Source organism: Nannospalax galili, unplaced genomic scaffold (genome assembly GCF_000622305.1).
Source record: "Nannospalax galili isolate Female #2095 unplaced genomic scaffold, S.galili_v1.0 scaffold185, whole genome shotgun sequence".
Lineage (NCBI taxonomy): Eukaryota > Metazoa > Chordata > Mammalia > Rodentia > Spalacidae > Nannospalax > Nannospalax galili.
In genome coordinates this window covers 2,398,117-2,417,042 of record NW_008355474.1, presented here as the reverse complement: position 1 = coordinate 2,417,042, position 18,926 = coordinate 2,398,117, and the positions used below count along the sequence as shown (strand labels likewise).

The window sequence follows — 18,926 nt, the reverse complement described above, 5'->3', positions numbered from 1 at the left end:
CCCCAGGTAAATAAAAAGAGACGCTGAGTCCAGACAGGACAGCAATCTTGAGGAAGCTTTCGCTAACAGTTTTCCTTAATAAAAAGCAGACTCAAGATTAAGATCTGGGGTATGTTTCTCTCTGCTTCTGGGTCCTTAGAAATACAAAATCCCACATGGTTCATTGGGTAACCACAGGGAAACAGAGAGGTCCAGTGATATAGCCTGAGGGGCAGGCAAGCCTAAGAAAGTCTCAAAGATTGGATTCTAGCAGAAGGGCAGATGAGAAAGTCCTAGGAAGATCATCAAGAACAGTCCCAAGACACAAACGTTTTGTCTCCATTGAAAAAAGAAAAGCAGCTGAAAGATTTTGATTAGACATAAGAAATAACTCACCCCTAAATCTAAGGGATCTAAAGTTGACTGCCAAGTAAGAGCAGAGCATCCCCTTCATAACTTTTTTAAATTAGTAGTAGCAGTGTGATCAAAATTACCCATTTCCTTTGATTTTCATAACAATGTACCATAGAGTTAGATGATTTAAACAGTAGAAATGCATCACCTCACAGTTCTGGAAGCTAGAAGTCCAAAATCAAGGTGTCAACAAGGAATGCGCTCCTTTAGAACCTAGAGTGAGAACCATCCTGTGCCCTCCCAAGTTCTGGGAGTGGCTGTCAGCCCATGGTGCTCCTTGTGTCATAGCTGCATCATTGTTCCAGGCTCTGGCTCCATTGTCACCTGGTGTCACTTTGGTGTCCTTATCCCCCCCACCCCTTACAAGGGCATCTGTCATGTTGCGTGAAGGCCCCATTCCAATATCCTCATCTGAACTCGATTATGGCAAAGAGCTTGTTTCCTATTTAGAGTCCCTTGGGGCTAGGATTTCACTGTATCTTTTTTGGAGGGGACATCAGTCAACATGTTATATTCTTTATTGGCTTACTACTATGTTTTAGATCTTTAAATCCAGAGATTTAAAGGAAGCTCTATCTAGGGAGACAGACTCAAGCTTTTAATGCTGAGACCAAGCAAGGACACAAATACCCTGGGTACGATCTGAGCTGATATGCCCATGCGCACATCCCTCCCCATGAAGCAGGAGAAGCTCTGAGGTATAGGACTAATTATCCCATTTTGTGGATGATGAAACTGAAGCAGAGCTGGTAGGCTGTAGGATGAAACTCTTAACTGACTGATTCCAAAATTTATGGCTGCTCAGCATTCTGCTCAAGGGAGAAGATGAATTATTTTACTCCTGCACACTACAGCCAAGATATTCATGTGTATTTCTTAGGGACAGAGTTGAGGACCCTTCAGGAAACAAAGCTATAAGCCAGGAATACCTTGATCCCAGAATCTGCTGGACTCTGAAAAGAGAATTCTATTTTCCTACAGATCCCCAAGAGGGTGTGTGTGTGTGTGTGTGTGTGTGTGTGTGTGTGTGTGTGTGTGTGTGTGTGTGTGTGTTTATGTGCATGCATGTGAACCTGTGCACATGCATGTGGATGCCAGAAGTCAACCTCAGGTGTCATTCCTGTCATTGTCCACCTTGTTTTTTGAGAACCTCTCACTGGCCTGAGGCTTACAGGTTCAGCTATAAAGCCCCAGGGAGCTATCTATCGCCATCTCACAAGGGTTTTAACACATAGCATGCTTCTTCACCCCTAAGACAGCCCTTCCCCTGTTGTCCCTAGCTGGCTGCCTCCTTGATCTCTGAGGAGTCCATTGGCTTTGACACACAAACTCCAGTTCTCCTAACTGCCTGCCAGAGCAGGAATTGATTTTCTACTGTGATTATCTTGAATGCAAATTTTTCAAAGCACTTTCATTTGTTTTTAGAAATGCTTTTCCCTGTAAAAGTGAATAAAGGACGTCATAAAAAGTTTAGGATCTATAAACACTCAGGAAAAATGAAAATCTACTCTAAACTTTCCACCCCAAAGATAACAAAGTTAATTTTCTATTTTTTCTTTTCCATGATATGCACAAGAATAAATGGGGTTATATTCTACATATTATTGTGCAACATGCTTCGTGTAGTTAACATCTAATTGGGACATGTCTGCAAGCCAGTGAATTGTTTTCTGTATTTGAATATTTTATGTGCCAGACTCTTTTTTGAATACAGTAGAGGGCACAATGAAAGGAAGACATTTTCCCTGCTTTCAAGGAGCCTATGGCATGGGTGAGAAACCCATCTGCAGAAAAAGCTCCTTGTCAGCTTGGTACAGGGAGCCCTAGCTCTCTGCCCCAGTCCTGCTGTTGATGCTGCAGCTGTGAGTGAATTTTTCCATCAAGAAGAATCAGCAGAACTGCTACTACCAAGTTCAAATAGATCTGAGGCTTGACTAAAGTGCAGTATGGTGTCATTGAGATAGGTTTCATGAGAAACTCTGTAGGAGCTCCTCCCAATGGGTTATGTGTACCAGAGACCCAAAATTGCTAGTTTGAATTGGTCCTGGTTCCCTTGATCTTCTCATGATGTGAGCATCTTGAGGCACCAAGCCTGTGCCTGGTGCTTGATGGTATATATTTCTCATAGAGTGTGGTCCTGAAAGTAAACCAGCTAATTTATATGCTTCTCAGATAAAGAATCAATAGTCTAACACTACAATGAAAGAAAAATGGCTATGCTGAACTCATTGGACGACAGCATAGGGGGAATATGGCACATGCCTAAGAGGTTTCCAAGGAAAATTTTGACCAATCTGGTTTCTACCTTGTATGGTACTTTAGAGTCAAACCCCGTGAAGAAGCAGCTCTTCTGTGGGCTGTGTAAGGTGTCTCCTGCTGTAGATGCTGGAGGCAGTATGGCACCTAAGGAGACCCTGTATATATGGGAGAGCTCCCTTGGATGTATAAAGCACTCCAGAAAGAAAGGGAAGCTGTCCAACTGTGCTAGCATGAGAAGATATGTAGAAACTGTGTTAGAGAAGGCTATTGATTTCCCTTCACAAGAGGAGAGGTAGGAGTCAAATTCATAGAGACAGAAAATAGAAAGTGGCTGCCAGGATCTGGGAGGAGGGAAAAATGAGGTGGTAGTTGTTTAATGGATACAGACTTTCAGTTCTGTGAGAGGAAAATGGTCCCAGAGATGGATGGAGCTAGTGGAAGCTCAGCACAATGGATACTTGAAGCTGTTAACCTGTATCTTTAAAGGGACTAAGATGATAAATGTTGTATTATGTGTATTTTGCCACAATTTCAAGGAGAAAATAAATCTTTTTTAAAAAATAAGAAGAGCAGCCGGGTGTGATGGTACATGCCTTTAATCCCAGCACTTGGGAGGCAGAGACAGATGGATCTCTGTGGGTTCAAGGCCAGCCTGGTCTACATAGTGAGTTCCAGGACAGCTGGGGCTACAGGGAGACCCTGTCTCAAAAAGACCAGAAAAAAAAGGAGAGCTAGGAATATAGTTCAGTTAGTAGAGTGCTTACCTAGCATGCACAAAGCTCTGGGTTCAATCCCCAGCACCACATAAGCCAGGTATGGAAGTGCATGCCTGCAATACCAGCACTCAGGGTGGCGACAAGAGCATCAGAAGTTCAAGGCCATCCTCAGCTATATATCCAGGCCTACACCAGGCTGGGATGCATGGGATCTTGTCTCAAAATAAAATAAAGGAAGGAAAGGTAGGTTTGTTAGGAGCTCAGCATCATTAAGGAAACATGGGCTGTGAAGAGATGGGAAGCAGAGGGAGTGGGAGTCCCAAGGAGGCAACAGCTCTGCTGAGAGGTTCTTGGGCACTATAATCCTGACAACCTCCAAGGGACAGTTGCACAGTCAGAGCAGACCAGTCAGAGGATGGCGACACACAAGAGACAGCTAGAAAAGGAAAAAACAGGGAGGGGCAGCTTGTGAGGGTGTGCAACTCTTTGCTGACTATTCTATGGCAAATTCAATTTCAAAGGGGTTCTGGGAGAGGCTCAGAGCTAGTCTCCATCTCTTTGAGGGCATGGGATTTACCCTGAAGTTGAAGGAACCTTGGTTCCTTGCCTCATGCTTTGAAATAGCCAATCTGAGAACCCTGTAGCAAGAGACTCAATGCATATCAGCTAATCTGTTAATCTGTGATTTTTCCCCCCTTTGCTAGTGCTGGAAATGAAACTCACTTGCATAGCAAGTGCTCTACCCCTAAGCTACACTCCCAGCTCCTTATTCTGAGATTTAAATAATCCTGGAGGGGGGGGCACAAGATGAATCATCAGGTAAAGGCACCTTCCATCAAACCTGATACCTGAGTTTAATCTGTGGAACCCATGTGACAGAAGGAAAAACTGACTCTTGAAAATTGTCCTCTGACCTCCACACATGCACCCTTACATGTCAGTGTGCATGCACGCATTTGCATGCACACTCACACACACACAAATTAATTAATTAGCTTAAATAAAATGCAAAAACTTTTAAATCAGCCTATGGCCACAGTTATCAAAAAAGTAAGTGACTTAGAGCAAATCTCCTGAGGACCATATTCATCATCATCTTCAGCAGTAACCCCACTGTTGGCACATATGTGGAAAACAGGGAACTGGTTAGCTTGTTTAACTCCTCCCACAATCAGATCCTTCTGATTTGCATTCTATCTCTGCTATTCTCTGGCCATGGGATGTGAAGTAAGTGATTCACCTTTCTGAGCCTCTGTCCCCCTGATTCTAAAATGGTACTAGTGACAGTGAGCTGCTCCCAGGACTGTTATGAGGCTTGAATGAGATGATACCTTTGTTTGTGCTACAGCCAAATATCACACCTAACATGGCTACCTTGATGCCAGAGCTGGGGTCATGCCCCATGGAGGAGGGATGGCCAAGGATGAGTGAGACCCAGTGTCTGACCCTGTGTACATAGTCTCCTTGCAAAGGCAAAGACTCTAGGTAGCATGTGCTGAGATTGATGGGGGTTCTTTGGGGACTTCCTACTGGAGAGGCTAGCTAGCAAAGACAACAGAGACTAGTATCCTTGCCCACACATGGGATCAGGTCATCCCCTGAAACACTGAGCCTTGCCACTACCAATGCCATGAAGCCCTTTCAGGGAGGCTCTTCAGGATCAGGCCCAGCATGGTTTCAAACCTTATGTGATCCTATAGCACCTAGACCCATTCCTCTCACCAGGCCTTTGTGAAAGCAGTCGTTTCCTCTTATAACATATCCTCCCCACCTCTGTATGCCCTCATTCACATGACTTGTTCTCCCACACGGTGAGCCCCTGGGCCACAGTCACAGCTGAATCATCTTTGGCCCCTGTGCTAGAAGCGTCCAGACAGATGATGTCCGATAGAGGAAAGAGGAAAAGGGGGGGGGGGCGCGGAGAAAGCAAGAAGAGCTTAGAACTTTTCTGAATAAAAGGCAATTATTCCTGCCACATAAGGACCAGAAAGCATGTTCTTCCAAGAAGGGAAAGTGGTGTCACTTCAGGGCCATCACAGGATGCAGAGGTCCTGTCACATAAGGTTGCCAATGTTGGTCCATCTTGGATGGGACATGTGACTGATGGATCAGAGAAGATGCCAGATAGGTGAGTTTAACTCCAAATGAGTTAAGACAATGAGGTTTAACTCCAAATAACCCAACCCATTTCTTAGCCTCAACTGTATTCCAAGACTAAGCAGTATCCTGAGCATCTATCCAAAAGCTGAAGGAACTGGTCTGATGGGCTCTCATTTTCTTTCAGCTGCATCCTGGGCACCTGGGCTCTACTTTTCCCTGAAGTTGTGCTATCACCCCACACATCTGATGGCTACTTCTTTCAAGCAGGTGTTTCCACCAGGACCCTCAGCTTTCATAAATCTTTATCAAAGATCATTTTTTAAGTATAGGCTCAATTGCCACCCAGGAAGACCACCAGGGAGCCATTCTGGAGTCCAGCCCCTCCCCCAGTGTCTATAAGAAGGATCTTTTTAGCCTGGCCAGGTTGGCAGTTAGTGCCCAGTATCAGGTACTCAGCTCTTGGCCCCAAATTCCTGCCCCAGGAAAGGTGCTTCATCCTGATGGAAAATTAGGCTGAAGGACACACCTTTCCAAAGACCCAAGTCTGATATTTACACAAAGTCTGAAATTAATGCAGAGAAAACGTCCCAACTTCCCCAAGCTGGAGCAGAAAGCTGAGACAGAAAGAGGTAGGTCCCGAGTCCTGGGGGTCTTTTCACAGAGCAAACAGGGTAGAGCTAAATAGCCCTGGGTGGAGGAGCCAGGAGCCAGAAATCATGCCCAGAACTTCAACAGGAAATTCCTAGGACTCTGAAACTGAGGGAAGGAGGATGGGAACATTGGGAAAGGCTGATGTGCTGAACCAGGTTCACCCAAGTGCCCACCCTTCTCCAGGCATTTGCTTTGGAGTCATAAATGGCTGTAGCCATTGCTCCAGCAGCCTAGACCTTACAAGGCATTACCCCATGAGCCTTCCTGCCCGACACCTAGATGTGGCCTCACTCCCAGCTCCTTGGAAAGACAGCCTTAGTCAGGGTAACAGTCCTGTTCTCATTTTGTTTTATCCCTGGGTGCCGTCTCTGGGGTCACTCAGAACTCCCTATTTGGTGACCCCTGACCCATCCTGCCCTACTCTTAGTCCTCTCTGAGAAAAACAGGAGTGAGAAGAATAATCTTCAGGCCACATATGATCCAGGCTTCTTGACAGGCCTGCTTGTCCTCCTGAAGGCTTCTAACACTCTCTAAGGCTAGGCAGGCAGGTGACACTCAACAGCGACCATCATCCTTAAGCTTAACACTACTTCAGTTCCCAGACTGAACCAGAAGAGCCATTGATTCATTCATTCATTCATTCATTCATTCAGCAAATACTCACTGAGCTTCAGTATGCCACGCACTGCTCTAGAGACAAGGAAAAAAGCAGTCAGTGAAATGGAAAAAAATCCCTCCCTCATGGGGCATAATTCTTATAAGAAAAACAGACAACCAAAAAACAAATAGAAAAAGATGATGAGTTGAAATGATGATGCAGGTTGAATGTCCCTTATCTGAAATGGTTGAGACCCAAAGCATTTCTGATTTTCAGATTTTTCTGAATTTTGGAATATTTGCATATGCATAATGAGATAGCAGGGAATTGTGTTAAATCTAAACAATAAATTCATTTATGCTTCATCTTCACTTTGTACATAGCCTGAAGGCAATTTTGATGATTTTTGATAATGTCCATGGAACAAAGTTTTATGGTGGGAAATTTGTCTTCTGTGGCATTGTGTTCTTGGTCAGCTTTAGATTTGGGAACTTTTTGGATTTTTTGGACTAGGGATGCTGCATACAGGATGCAATAGATTAGGCTGAGTAATAGATTTGGAATGCTACACGTGATGCAGTAGATGAGGGATGTTTCACATGTGGTACAATGAATGAACTGTAACAGGAGAACATGATGCGGAGGGGGGGATAGGTTGGAGGAGGAAACATTTGAACTGGGGCTGGAATGATGAAAAGTAGACAATAGAGAAAGTTCAGGAAGTGTACACCAGGAAGAAGGAAGAGTGAGTACGGAGACTCTTAGGGGGAATAGTTAGTGTGCTGAAGACACAGCTAAAGGTGGCTGGAGTCTGGGCACATGTAGAGGTATCCCCTGTGGTCCAAGTAGGAACAGGGGAAAATGTGTGGGGCACAAGAAGGAACTGTGCTTTGTAGTGGGTACACTCACCCTTATCCACATAGTCTCTAGACTAAGCTCAGCACCCCTGGCTTATTTGAGAGCCCCATGTGATATAAACGCCCTTCCTCCCAGCTTCTTCTGTCCCCTTCCAGCAGTGGAGTCCTGAAGACTGGGGGCAATTCGGAAGGATGAGGGAAAGTTTAAAGGAGATTGCGCTTTGGGAAGTAATCCCTGCCTTTCATCCAAACTGGAAATCTGGCAATTTTCAGGTATCACCTATGGAAATTCCAGTCAGTGATAAAAAGAAACTTGCCCAAGACCTCCCAGCCAGATAGCAGGTTTTGAGACAAGGTAAGAATTCAGGTTATGTTCTTAAGGCACCTACCTCCCACCTTACCACATTGTCTTCTAAGAAATGGGAGAAGAGGCTATTTTGGGAAATTGCATGGAGCCTGGGATCAAAGTAGACACCAGAAAGGTGAAGAGCATCCTATCTCTTATCATGGATCTAAGTCAAAGTGATATTATTAGTGGGACATGTATCTGTGGGAGGAATCAGGAGAAATCATCTTCTGAAGTAGTGGGAACTGCTCCCTCCAGCTCTCCGTTGCATTTCCATCCACCTCCATAAGCCAAGAATTCCCTACAAGCATTCTTTGTAACAACCACCCTGAAGACCTAGAAGGAAGCTAGCAAGGCCAATTTGTAGCCCAGGTGGGAAGCAGTGGGTTTTGGGTGGTAACCATCTGCTTTGGAGCTCTTGGGCAATTGGCCTGATGGATGTTGGCAAGAGCCACCATGTTGAGCTGTCAGACACCATCCTACAGTGGATTTCTGGGGTTTCAGGAAAAGCTTAGACCTAGAGTCCAGCAAGGCCTCTCTATGTGTATAGAAGATTCCAGAGTGAGTTTAGACACCATCTTGGAGGCTGCCTTCTACAGACTGGACAGCAGCAGCAACAGAAGCATACTTTCCCAACCCTGCCCACATTCCAGGCCAAATTGGAATTCATACTGGTTTCCCTATCTTATAAACTCATTAGGGATACATTCTGCTTATTTCTCTGTACCTCACATCTTTTATTTTTCTGTTCTTTCCTGGCATCCTTTTGTTTCCTTTATGTTTCTGAAGCTCTTCCTCTCTTTCTCTTTAGGACATAGTCTGTTTTTCCTTATTCTGACCCTCTCCTTCACTGACTCACACAGAGGCAGCCTCTAGTTCGCCATCTTATCTAGAAGTTCCTTCTCTCTAAATCTGGTATTTCATGAAAACATCCCATCTTTCCATTGGTTGAAATATGTTTGATGAGTGAATAAGTAAAATTGATTAATCTTGAGAAACTGGGGGTGTTGAGGGAAACTATGACATTTGTGACCCTGAGGTCACAACTTGGAGCAAGTTGGTTTACCTCTCTATACAGCTGTCTCACTAGCTATAGAGGATAGCAATGTCTGCCTTTTTCTTTCTTTTTTTGAGACAGTCTTCCTGTAGCCCTAGTCTACCTGGAACTCACTATGTAGATGAGGCTGGCCTTGATCTCCCAGAGACCCACCTGCCTCGACCTCTTAAATGTTGGGATTAAAGGCCTGTGCCACCACACCTGGCTTAACAATATCTATCTTTTGCAAGATGATTTGTCTGTTTTTTGTTTGATTTTTTGTTGCATTTTTTGAGAGTCTTGTGGGGCCTAGGCTGGCCTAGAATTTGTTATGTGGTTAAGGATGACTTTGAATGCCTTATTTTCCTACCTCTACCTCCCAAATGCTGGGATTACAGGCATGTATCACCAGATCCAGCTTGCAAGGTAATTTTAAGGATGAGAAACGGTCTTGGTACAGCTTAGAGCACAATTCCTAACACATAGCAAGCCCATCATGGGTTTTTAGACTGTTCATGAAGCTACTGTATTAGCTGACTCTAGCTGAAAGATGCTCTCTGTTGCCTGAGGATAGAGAACAAGTGGCTGTCCTCAGTGGCCAGGGAAGTTTTGAGAGCTATTGAGAAACTTGTACCACTAGAGACAGAGGTGGCAGCATTTGGCTCCTAATTTTTTTAATACTTTGTGTGTGTGTGTGTGTGTGTGTGTGTGTGTGTGTGTGTGTCTGTGTCTGTGTGTCTCTGTGTGTGTGTGTCTGTGTGTGTGTGTCTGTGTGTGTCTGTGTGTGTCTGTGTATCTGTGTGTGTGTGTCTGTGTGTCTGTGTGTCTGTGTCTGTGTGTCTCTGTGTGTGTGTGTCTGTGTGTGTGTGTGTGTGTGTCTGTGTGTGTCTGTGTATCTGTGTGTATGAGTATATAAGTGTATTGCCTTCAAGTATATAAGTACATCTATGTCGTCCAATGTTAGCAGGGCATCAGATTCCCCTGGAACTGGAGTTACCATATCGGTGCTGAGAACTGAACCCAGGCCTTTTGCAAGAGCAGCCAGTGCTCTTAACTGCTGAGCCATCTCTCCAGCTCCTTGGCTCCTAATTTAGAGTCTACAATTTTAATTGAATTCACATCCTACACACCATTTTGGGTGAATGCTAGAACAAGCCCTAAGTGAAGCAAGCAGAAGGGGTGCTTTCATGGCCTGTGGTCATCGAGTGTCAGATGGCCATGCACTTGGGACATGCTTTAAATTAAAAATGCACGCTTGAGTTAGCGCACACTGGGTGAGGGGATCTTACATGCATAGGCCCAAGGCTAAGATAGGTGGTTGGTGCATAATAATGTGCGTTAAATACAGCGATGGGGGTATGGTGGATGCAATGCAGGTGTTGTCTATTCTCAACAAAGGAAGATCCAGTCAGACAAGATTCCAAGATTCCAGGAGACTTGGCCCCTGAAGGCTGTGTCACATCTCCCATTAGAGTCCCTTAGCTGGGCAATTGACCTGCCTTTTCGGCACTTCAGAGGTGGAACGCAGAGCCTCAAGGAGATTAAATAATTGGGCTAATACTATATGTTCCTGTTTAAGTATCATAGCTGATACTTAACAAGATCTGATTCCAAAACTGTGCTCTTCCTACTGCATGGTACAACCTCCTCAGGCACCCCCCACCCCCTGCATCCCCTGGAATCATCCACTCATACACAGTAAGTGGTTAGCCTTATAGTTTAAAGCATCTGTGAGAGAGAGCTCATGAGCCAGGATGTGTTTGTTCATAAATCAATCTTACCAACAAGAAATAACAAAGAACAACTGGCCCTGGTAGCCCATGTCTGTGATCCCAGCTACTCAGGAAGCTGAAACAGGAGGATTACAAGTTCAAGGTTTGTTTGTACTACAGAGTGAGTTCAAGGCCAGCCTGGGTAGCTTTGCAAGATACTATCTGGAAAAAAAAAAAAAAAAGAGCTGAGGGTATAGTTCAGGGTCAAACACTTGACCAGAAAGTATGAGGCCCTAAGTTATATCACTAGTACCCCACACACACATACACACAAAGCACGGACAGAAAAGAGACTTGTTTTCTAACCAGTGTCATCTTGTGGGGAGATGACATTTGTGCTGAGGAGAGTGTCTTGTGCAAGGATGGAACTGTGTAGTAGAAAAAAAGGAAGGAGGATAGGCCAGACCAGGTTGTGACTAGAGCACTTGGGAGGGACAAGGTCAAGACCACATTCGAATAAGCCTGAAGCAGCAGATAGGACACCCAGCTAGGTGTCACTCCGTGTCTTGTTTTCTTTTCTCCTGTTCTACCCCCTGAGCCTGGCTCTTGCCCTCAGCCCTATCTCCTCACTCTTTGGACATAGCAGGACCCTCACACCCTTACCATGCCCCTCCACACCTCCCTTAGCAAAAGCAAGGGGCATCTTTCCCAACAAATGTGCTTAGCCACAGCCCTGACTGTTGGAACAGAACAAGCAAGCATGAGGAGGTCTTTAACACAAGGGACTGTTGTAGGGGAACAGGCACAAGAGACTCATTCTGTCCCCAGATATCCAAAGACACTTATACTGAATGGAGTTAACATTTAGAATCTCAGAGAATTCCAGGGCTGAGTCTCTCATTTCAAAGACAGAAAGTTAGAGGCTCAGGCTGAGGATGTAACTTAGTTGGTAGAGTGCTTGCTTTGATTGCACAGGGCCCTGGGTTCAATCCTTAGCAGTACATAAACTGAGTTCAGGATATAGAGGCAGGAAGATCAGAATTTCAAGGCTATCCTCAGCTGCACAGTGAGTTCAAAGGCAGTCTGGACTACTTTTTTAGTACCTATAGAAAAAGAGAAAGGAGGGAAGGAAGGAAGGAAGGAAGGAAGGAAGGAAGGAAGGAAGGAAGGAAGGAAGGAAAAAAGGAAGGAAGGAGAGAGAAAAAAGAAAGAAGAGAAAGGAAAAAAGAGAGAAGAAGGAAGGAAAGAAGGGAGGGAGGGAGAAAAGAAAAAGAAAATTGGAAGCCCAAGTTCCTGTATCCAGCTTGATCAAGGTCCAGGTTAAGATCCAGCGCCCCTAGTTCATGTCTTTTATCTCTGGGTTCAAGTTTGTCTCTTCTACAGAATACAAACAACTCCAAGAGGAAAAACAACCCTCTTTTTCCTTCATTGGCCCCTCTGCTCTAGCACAGAGCTGCTCAAAGAAGTCAGAGCCAAGACCTTGATGGATTTATCTACGGTGATCCCCTCCCCACTGTCAATGCCTTTATCAGAGGACCCACTTCATTGTCCAGGAATATGTTTGCAGAATTTGATTTAAGATGTTTTAGCAATGATAGAATGAATAATAAATTTTAAATAAGAAATCCAAAGGTGGGGCTGGAGAGATGGCTCAGCAGTTAAGAATGCTGGCTGTTCTTGCAGAAGACCCGGGTTCAAATCCCAGCACCCACATGGCAGCTAACAACTGTCCAAAAAGTTCCACCAGAAAATTCTTAGAACTGATCAACACTTTCAGTATAGTGGCAACTTATAAAATCAATCTAAAGGGGTCTGAAGAGATGGCTCAGAGGTTAAGAACACTGACTGTTCTTGCAGAAGATCCGAGTTTGCATCCCAGCACCCACATGACAGCTAACAACTGTCTGTAACTCCAGTGCCAGGGGCTCCAACAGTCTCTTCTGTCCTCTATGAGTGTTGCCCGACACGGGTGCACTTACCTACATACAGGCAATACATGCATACACATAAAATAAAAATAAAAAATAATAAATAAAATATTAAAAAAAGAAATCCAAAGGTGAGAAGTGGAGAAAGGGACAAAGAAAGGGAACAAGAGAGGAAGAGGAAGTGTGAGAGGAAAAGGAGGAGCAAATAGGGTTATTAGTACAAAAAGTTCTTTTACCGTTTTCCTGGGGGTGAAGTTTGTATGATGCTTCCAACGTACATATGCAAAGACTACAAACTGAGTCCTCCCATGAGTTCCCCAATGAGTTAAGATGGAGCTGAGGCTCACCCCCTTTTTCCACTTTTATCTCCCCATATCTATTTGGATACTCAGGAAATTAGTAGCTACAGTTGGAGCCCCTCTGCCAGATGGCGCTTCCCCATTCTAGGATGGAATGTCAAGTGCACATGACACAGCTGTCATGCACAGACCTCAGAGCAGGTCTCATCCTTGGGTGAGTGACAAAGAGGAAAGTTTCTGTTGGGGATTAGCCTGCAAAGAAGTGACAAGCTAGAGGCTGGCATCTGGGAGAATGGATTACCTTGGTCCTTTCCAGTCCTCTCTCAAGGTCTTAAGTTAGGGACATTAAAGCACTGGATCCATTGCAGATATTATTGGCCCACCAGTCTGCCAAATCCAACGCCCACTTGCCCATTTAATGAGGTATCACATACCATTTTGTGTTGTTCTCCGCACTGTACAAGTTAACACAGAGTCATTTCTGAAACTGGAAGTATTGGTTTTCAGCCTCAAGAAGGTCTTGTTTTATGTGGTAAAGTGGAGCTAGCACATACAAAACCAGAGGAGAAAATGAGATGCTGAGGACAGTGTGGAAACAGGAGTGTTTGGGAGACAGAACCACAGGGCAGAACCAACGAATGAGGCTCTGTGGAGGAGGGAGAGTCCCAAGGATGAGGGAAGGGGAGGAGCATGCATGCAGTCACACAATCAGCATGTGTTTTCTGAGTTTTTACCCATGTGATGGACTCCAGCTGAGCATGAAGATGAAGGTGGTCCAGCCCTAACTTAGGACTAGAAAATTGGCCTTGCCTTGATCTCAAAGCCAATGATCCCAAGAACAGGAGAGTGAAATGAATAGGGAATGAGGCTTCATCAGATGGAGAAAGAGAAACCCCTCTGTCTTTCCCTATGTTTCTTCTAGATTTACTGTTATTTCCAGTGTGTTAGTAAATCTACTCTCTGGAAGGAAAAAGAGAAGCTTTCACTTCGTTGGTAGTGTTTTCTGATTATCATGGTGTAAATACTCCCATGAGGCCCAAGTACAAGTTGTAAGTGTGAAGCCATTGAATATGGAGTTGGAAAGAGATGTTCTAGATTGGCATAAGCTGGTATGAACTGGGTGTAACACAGCCCAAGTTTCCCTGGAATCCTATCAGGGGAAAGCCCTGATTTTTACTTCTCTGGGCTGTACCTAGACTGTGACCTTCCCAAAGTCACAAGCCATACTGAAGTGCTATTGCTAATCAGTACAGCCATGTGCATCATGAGCAAGCAGTGCATCACTAGGTGAGATTTATTGACTGTGAAGAGGGGGGTGTGTACTTCCTACAGCTGCACACATAAGAGTGCTGAACCAGTGTGAACCTCCAGTCCCACTTCCTATCCCTCCAAGGTCTAGGGCTGAAAGAGATGACTCCTAAGATGCTCAAGTCTCCATTCATTTATCCTTCATTCAGCAAGCATGTCCCAGCTGCCCTATCATGCCAGACCCTAACCTCAGTGTTAGGGAGACAGCAGAGAGCAAGACAAACGTCATCACTACTTGATGAAGCTCATTAAGGTTGAGTATTAGGAGTGATAGGTCACTAGAACTGACCTCCAGTTCTGACTCCACCTTCAACCAGCTGTGTGGTCCTGAGCAAACCCTGAACCTCATAAATCAGTCTCAGTTCTGACCTTCTGTGGCCCCAAGGAGGAAAGAGGTCTGGAAACCAGAAGGCAGGGCTGGTTGGAGGTCCAAGAATTTCTATACCGGGAAACAGCAAGTAGGAGCACAGACTAGATCCCCAAAGCTGTGTCTGGAGTCTTATGCAGCCTGGATGGGGGAAGCCAATGTAGGCATTACAACAAGGGTGGGCCATTTGTGATGGAATGGCCACCCAGTAAACAAATGAACATCAGGAAGAGGCTAAGTAAGGTTCACCTACCTAGGCTGCCTGGACACGCCTCCTGGAAGGAAGTACATACTATAAAACCCCACAGTCTTCTTTTCTGAAGGAACAAAAACTGTCATTTGACCCACTGACTTCTGTTGAAAAAAGGTGCAAAAAGATGGCAATTAGAAAAAACAAGTAAATGCCTAAGGAAGAAGACAAGAAAAATCTCCAAACACTAACATTGATTGAACTAGGATGGAAGATGATGGTGATTTTTTTCTTCATTTCCCATCTTCCTAATGTTTGGAAGGGTGATGATGTTTCTTTTGAAATGAGAACAGTTTTATTCTCCATGGAAAACTGCCACTTCGATGCTTATCACAGGCAGGAAACATCCCTCCTGACAACCAGTACCCTTACTTTTATCCACGGGTTCTAAGTGGCTCACATGGGCTGACAATTGAGAGGTAGGAGAAAGTGACACAGGTAGGAGCCTGATGGTGTGAGGGTCTGTGTGGGTACAGTGCCAAAGGTACACTGCCCAGCCAGCTGAGAACTGACTGGCACAGCATCTCACTCCATCTGTGAAACAGCATGGGTAGATCCTGTAAGTGGCAGTAAGTATCCCGGCAGGACCAGGACCTGAGTCTGAGGGTCTCAACCATACAAGTAGCTGGAAAAGGAATTCAGAGCAAGAGGATAAGCTTCTCATTCAATTCCATGATCTGCTGGACTCAGGCCATGGCTTGGGGCATGCACACACACACACACACACACACACACACACACACACACACACACCCTCAGCTCAGCTGGAAAACTGGAGCCTGCTGCTTTCTCCTGTCAAACCTCCTAATAATTCTCTCCTGAGAAGGCCAATTCCTGACACACAGGGACCTTGGGACCATCATCTGGCATCCATTCCCTGTACCCGTGAGCCCCGTAGCTATCCATCTTAGCCCCCCTCCTTTCCATCACCCCAACCCCAGGGCCCCTACATGTACCATTCCTTTCTACTGCCTCACTTTTCTTCTCATTGAGAAAGGACTCCTGTCCACAGGCTTGGGCTGGCAAAGTTGATCTCCTCACATAAAAGACTCAGTGAGCCCCAGAGATGCTTGGAACCCAGACAGAGTGGAATTTCTCCCTATTTTCTTTACAACTGAGAAAACATACACAAACACAAGAGCAAATTTATTGCGATATTTCTATCCCAAAGTTTGTCTTAAATTTTTAAAAAAAGAAGAAATAAAATTAGTTTTGCTTCCCACTCTGGCTATCCCCTTCCCTCCTCCCCTTTTTATTCCTTCCTATTTCCTGGTCTAGGCCAGGGAGAAAAACAAGAGCCAGCCCAAGCCCCACAGAGCACCATTGCCTCCCAGACAATGTCCAGCTTGTTCAGAAAGCGAGGGAAGAAACACAACTCCTAAACATACGCAAAACCTCCAAGTGATGGGCTTCCTGAGGGAAGAGCAGGCAGGCCTGTGTCTGGGTCAATCCCTGAGATTCTGGGAAAAGGAGCCTGGGGTATAGGCCCCTCCCCAGACTGCACAGCACATCTTATGCTGATTCTCCCTGACCCTCCGGGAAACTATTTCTTAGTCCTGACTGGTCACTTCACCTTCAACAGGAGCCCCTCCCCAACTCAGAGGCTCCTCAAACTACCAGACCAGAGGCCCCAAAGATTTTTAAAAAGTCAGTATCTAAGTTGGAAAATCCCTAAGGAGAAGCAGAGGAGCCATTTCTCAGAACTTCAGAATTTTCCAGACTTCTAACTGCATGAGGGCAATGTACCTCTGTACCCTCAGCCACACAGACAGGTCTTTCATTTCTCAGGTGACAGATAAACGTGGCATGAGTAGAGGATGGACAATCGAAAGGGTCACCAGTGTCATCTGTCCATCAGTGGTGCCCCCCCCCACCTTCAATGCTCCTCTAGGTGCTTTCCTGGTCCCTGAACTCTCCCCCTCCCATCCCCAGTCTATAGTGACTAAGCAGAGAGCGACACCTGCTGGGCTGTTAAACACCAACAAAGCCAAGGTTGAGGTGGGGAAGCGGAGGCCGCCTCAGCTAAGGGTGCTGCTCCATTCAGTCCTTCAGTTCCATCTCTAAGACTTCCTTTCTTCTTCTCAGGCCAAAAGTAAATGCATACAGCCTGGAAAGAAGGCCAGGGTGAGCACCAGGGCAGGTTCATCCAGCAGAGCTACCACTGAACATAAAGCATGGGATCACACAGGGCAAGTCACAAACTGTGTGCACCATGGCTATGTACCATCGAAGGCAGTAGTACCATGAGGTCCAGACCCTTTCTACACAGCAGCAAGCCGAGAGCCACCACTCCAGCTGATTATTTGTTAAGTTCAGCCGTGCTTGCCTGCTGGCATTGGGAGCCCAGTGGTACAAGGGAGATCCTTAAATGATGATGCCACAGATCTGTGTGCATACATGATAGCTGACCAGCCAAGGACAATCAGGAAAGCTTGACTTTTTAATTCTCCTGAAATTGCATTCAGACCGGAAGAGGGCCACAGGGGGGCCTAGCTCTCACTTCCTGGTATTAATTATTCATCTCAAAACCTGTTTAAGAGCTCCCTTCCTGACTTGACCCAAGGCCTTGAAGCTTGGCACAGGATCCTGCTAAAACACACAAGATCCCTGGATTTGAAGTGGGTGGCACACCCAGATTCCACTGGGGAGGTTAGGTGCTTTGTTATTTCTCTGGGTCTGCAGTTTTGTATTAGGGTTCTCCACAGGAACAATTACCCTCTCTGTTTCCCTGTCTCTTTCTCTGTCTGTGTGTGTCTCTCTGTTTCTGTGTGTGTCCGTCTCCTGTCTTTGTCTCTCTCTTCCTCTCTCCTTCCCCCCCTCCCTTCTCTCTTCTCTTTTCTATGTCATTAGTATACTTGCACAAATCTAGATGGTAGAGCTCCATCACTAAGTGGCTGGTGTGTGTGTGTGTGTGTGTGTGTGTGTGTGTGTGTGTGTAACATGCTAGGAAAATGCTTGACCACTGAACCACACCCCAGCCCTTCACATGACTTCTTGATGCTATTAAGTTCACAAGGCTCCTTGATGCAATTAAGATACACACTTTTGCATCAAATTGTGTATCATTATGACCTTTTATGCTTTTATGACTTACTGTGATTGGTATATTGCGCGATGAAGCAAAGTATGTTTAAAAGTCAAAACATTTGAAGCTGGCTTATATTATTTTCATTAAAATATCTTACATATTTAAAATATTGCCTTTCAGGGGAAAAACAATGAAGTTGAGAAGTCTTTATTAAAATATTTCATAGGAATATATCAACATCTGAATCTTATACTTGATAATTCATATATCAGGGGATATTTATATTCAGTGCATTAATAGTCGTAGAACATTTTAATGTTTTCTTAAATGGTCATAGATACATAAATTTTCATTCATTTTTATTTGAATAGTCTATATTCTAAATAAAATTGATATTCAAAAATAAAATTTTAAGATACACAGTAAAGTCAGGCAGGGTGGAACACGCCTTTAATCCCAGTACTCAGGAGGCAGTACTGAGGCAGGCTGATCTCTGTAAGATCAAAGCCAGCTGGGACCATAGGGGGATCCTATCTCAAAAAGATCAAAAGTAAAACAAAGAGAGAGAGAGAGAGAGAGAGAGAGAGAGAGAGAGAGAGATACAGTAAACACAGGTGTATGAGGCTGTTATACAAGTACCACAGCCAACTGATTTCAGTAAATGTTTCTTATAAATAGTAATACATGCTAACACAGTAATAAAAAGTATGGTGTAGGAAATACAGTGTAACATAGCCATTTATTGTCATTATGAAGTGTTGTGTACTATACCAATTATATGCCCTATACTTTCATATGATCGGCATGCAGTAAATTTGTTTACACCAGCATCACCACAAACAGATAAGCAATTGTTGCTCAGGAAAATTACACCAGCTACAGTGTCACTAGGCAATAGGATTTGTTGTTGTGTTCCACCATTGACCAAAATGTCATTATAGTTTCAACTAAGGATATTCCCCTGCATGATTCAGAGAGAGAGAGGGGGGGGGAAGAAGAAGAAGAAGAAGAAGAAGAAGAAGAAGAAGAAGAAGAAGAAGAAGAAGAAGAAGAAGAAGAAGAAGAGGAGGAGCAGCAG

At 44.8% G+C, this 18,926-nt stretch overlaps 1 protein-coding gene across 2 annotated transcripts in view; it reads left to right on the top strand.

The window, feature by feature from the left end:
• Acan (aggrecan) overlaps positions 1-18,926 on the top strand; it is a 71,420-nt gene that overhangs the window by 11,077 nt on the left and 41,417 nt on the right. The gene's annotated exons all lie outside the window — the stretch shown is intronic.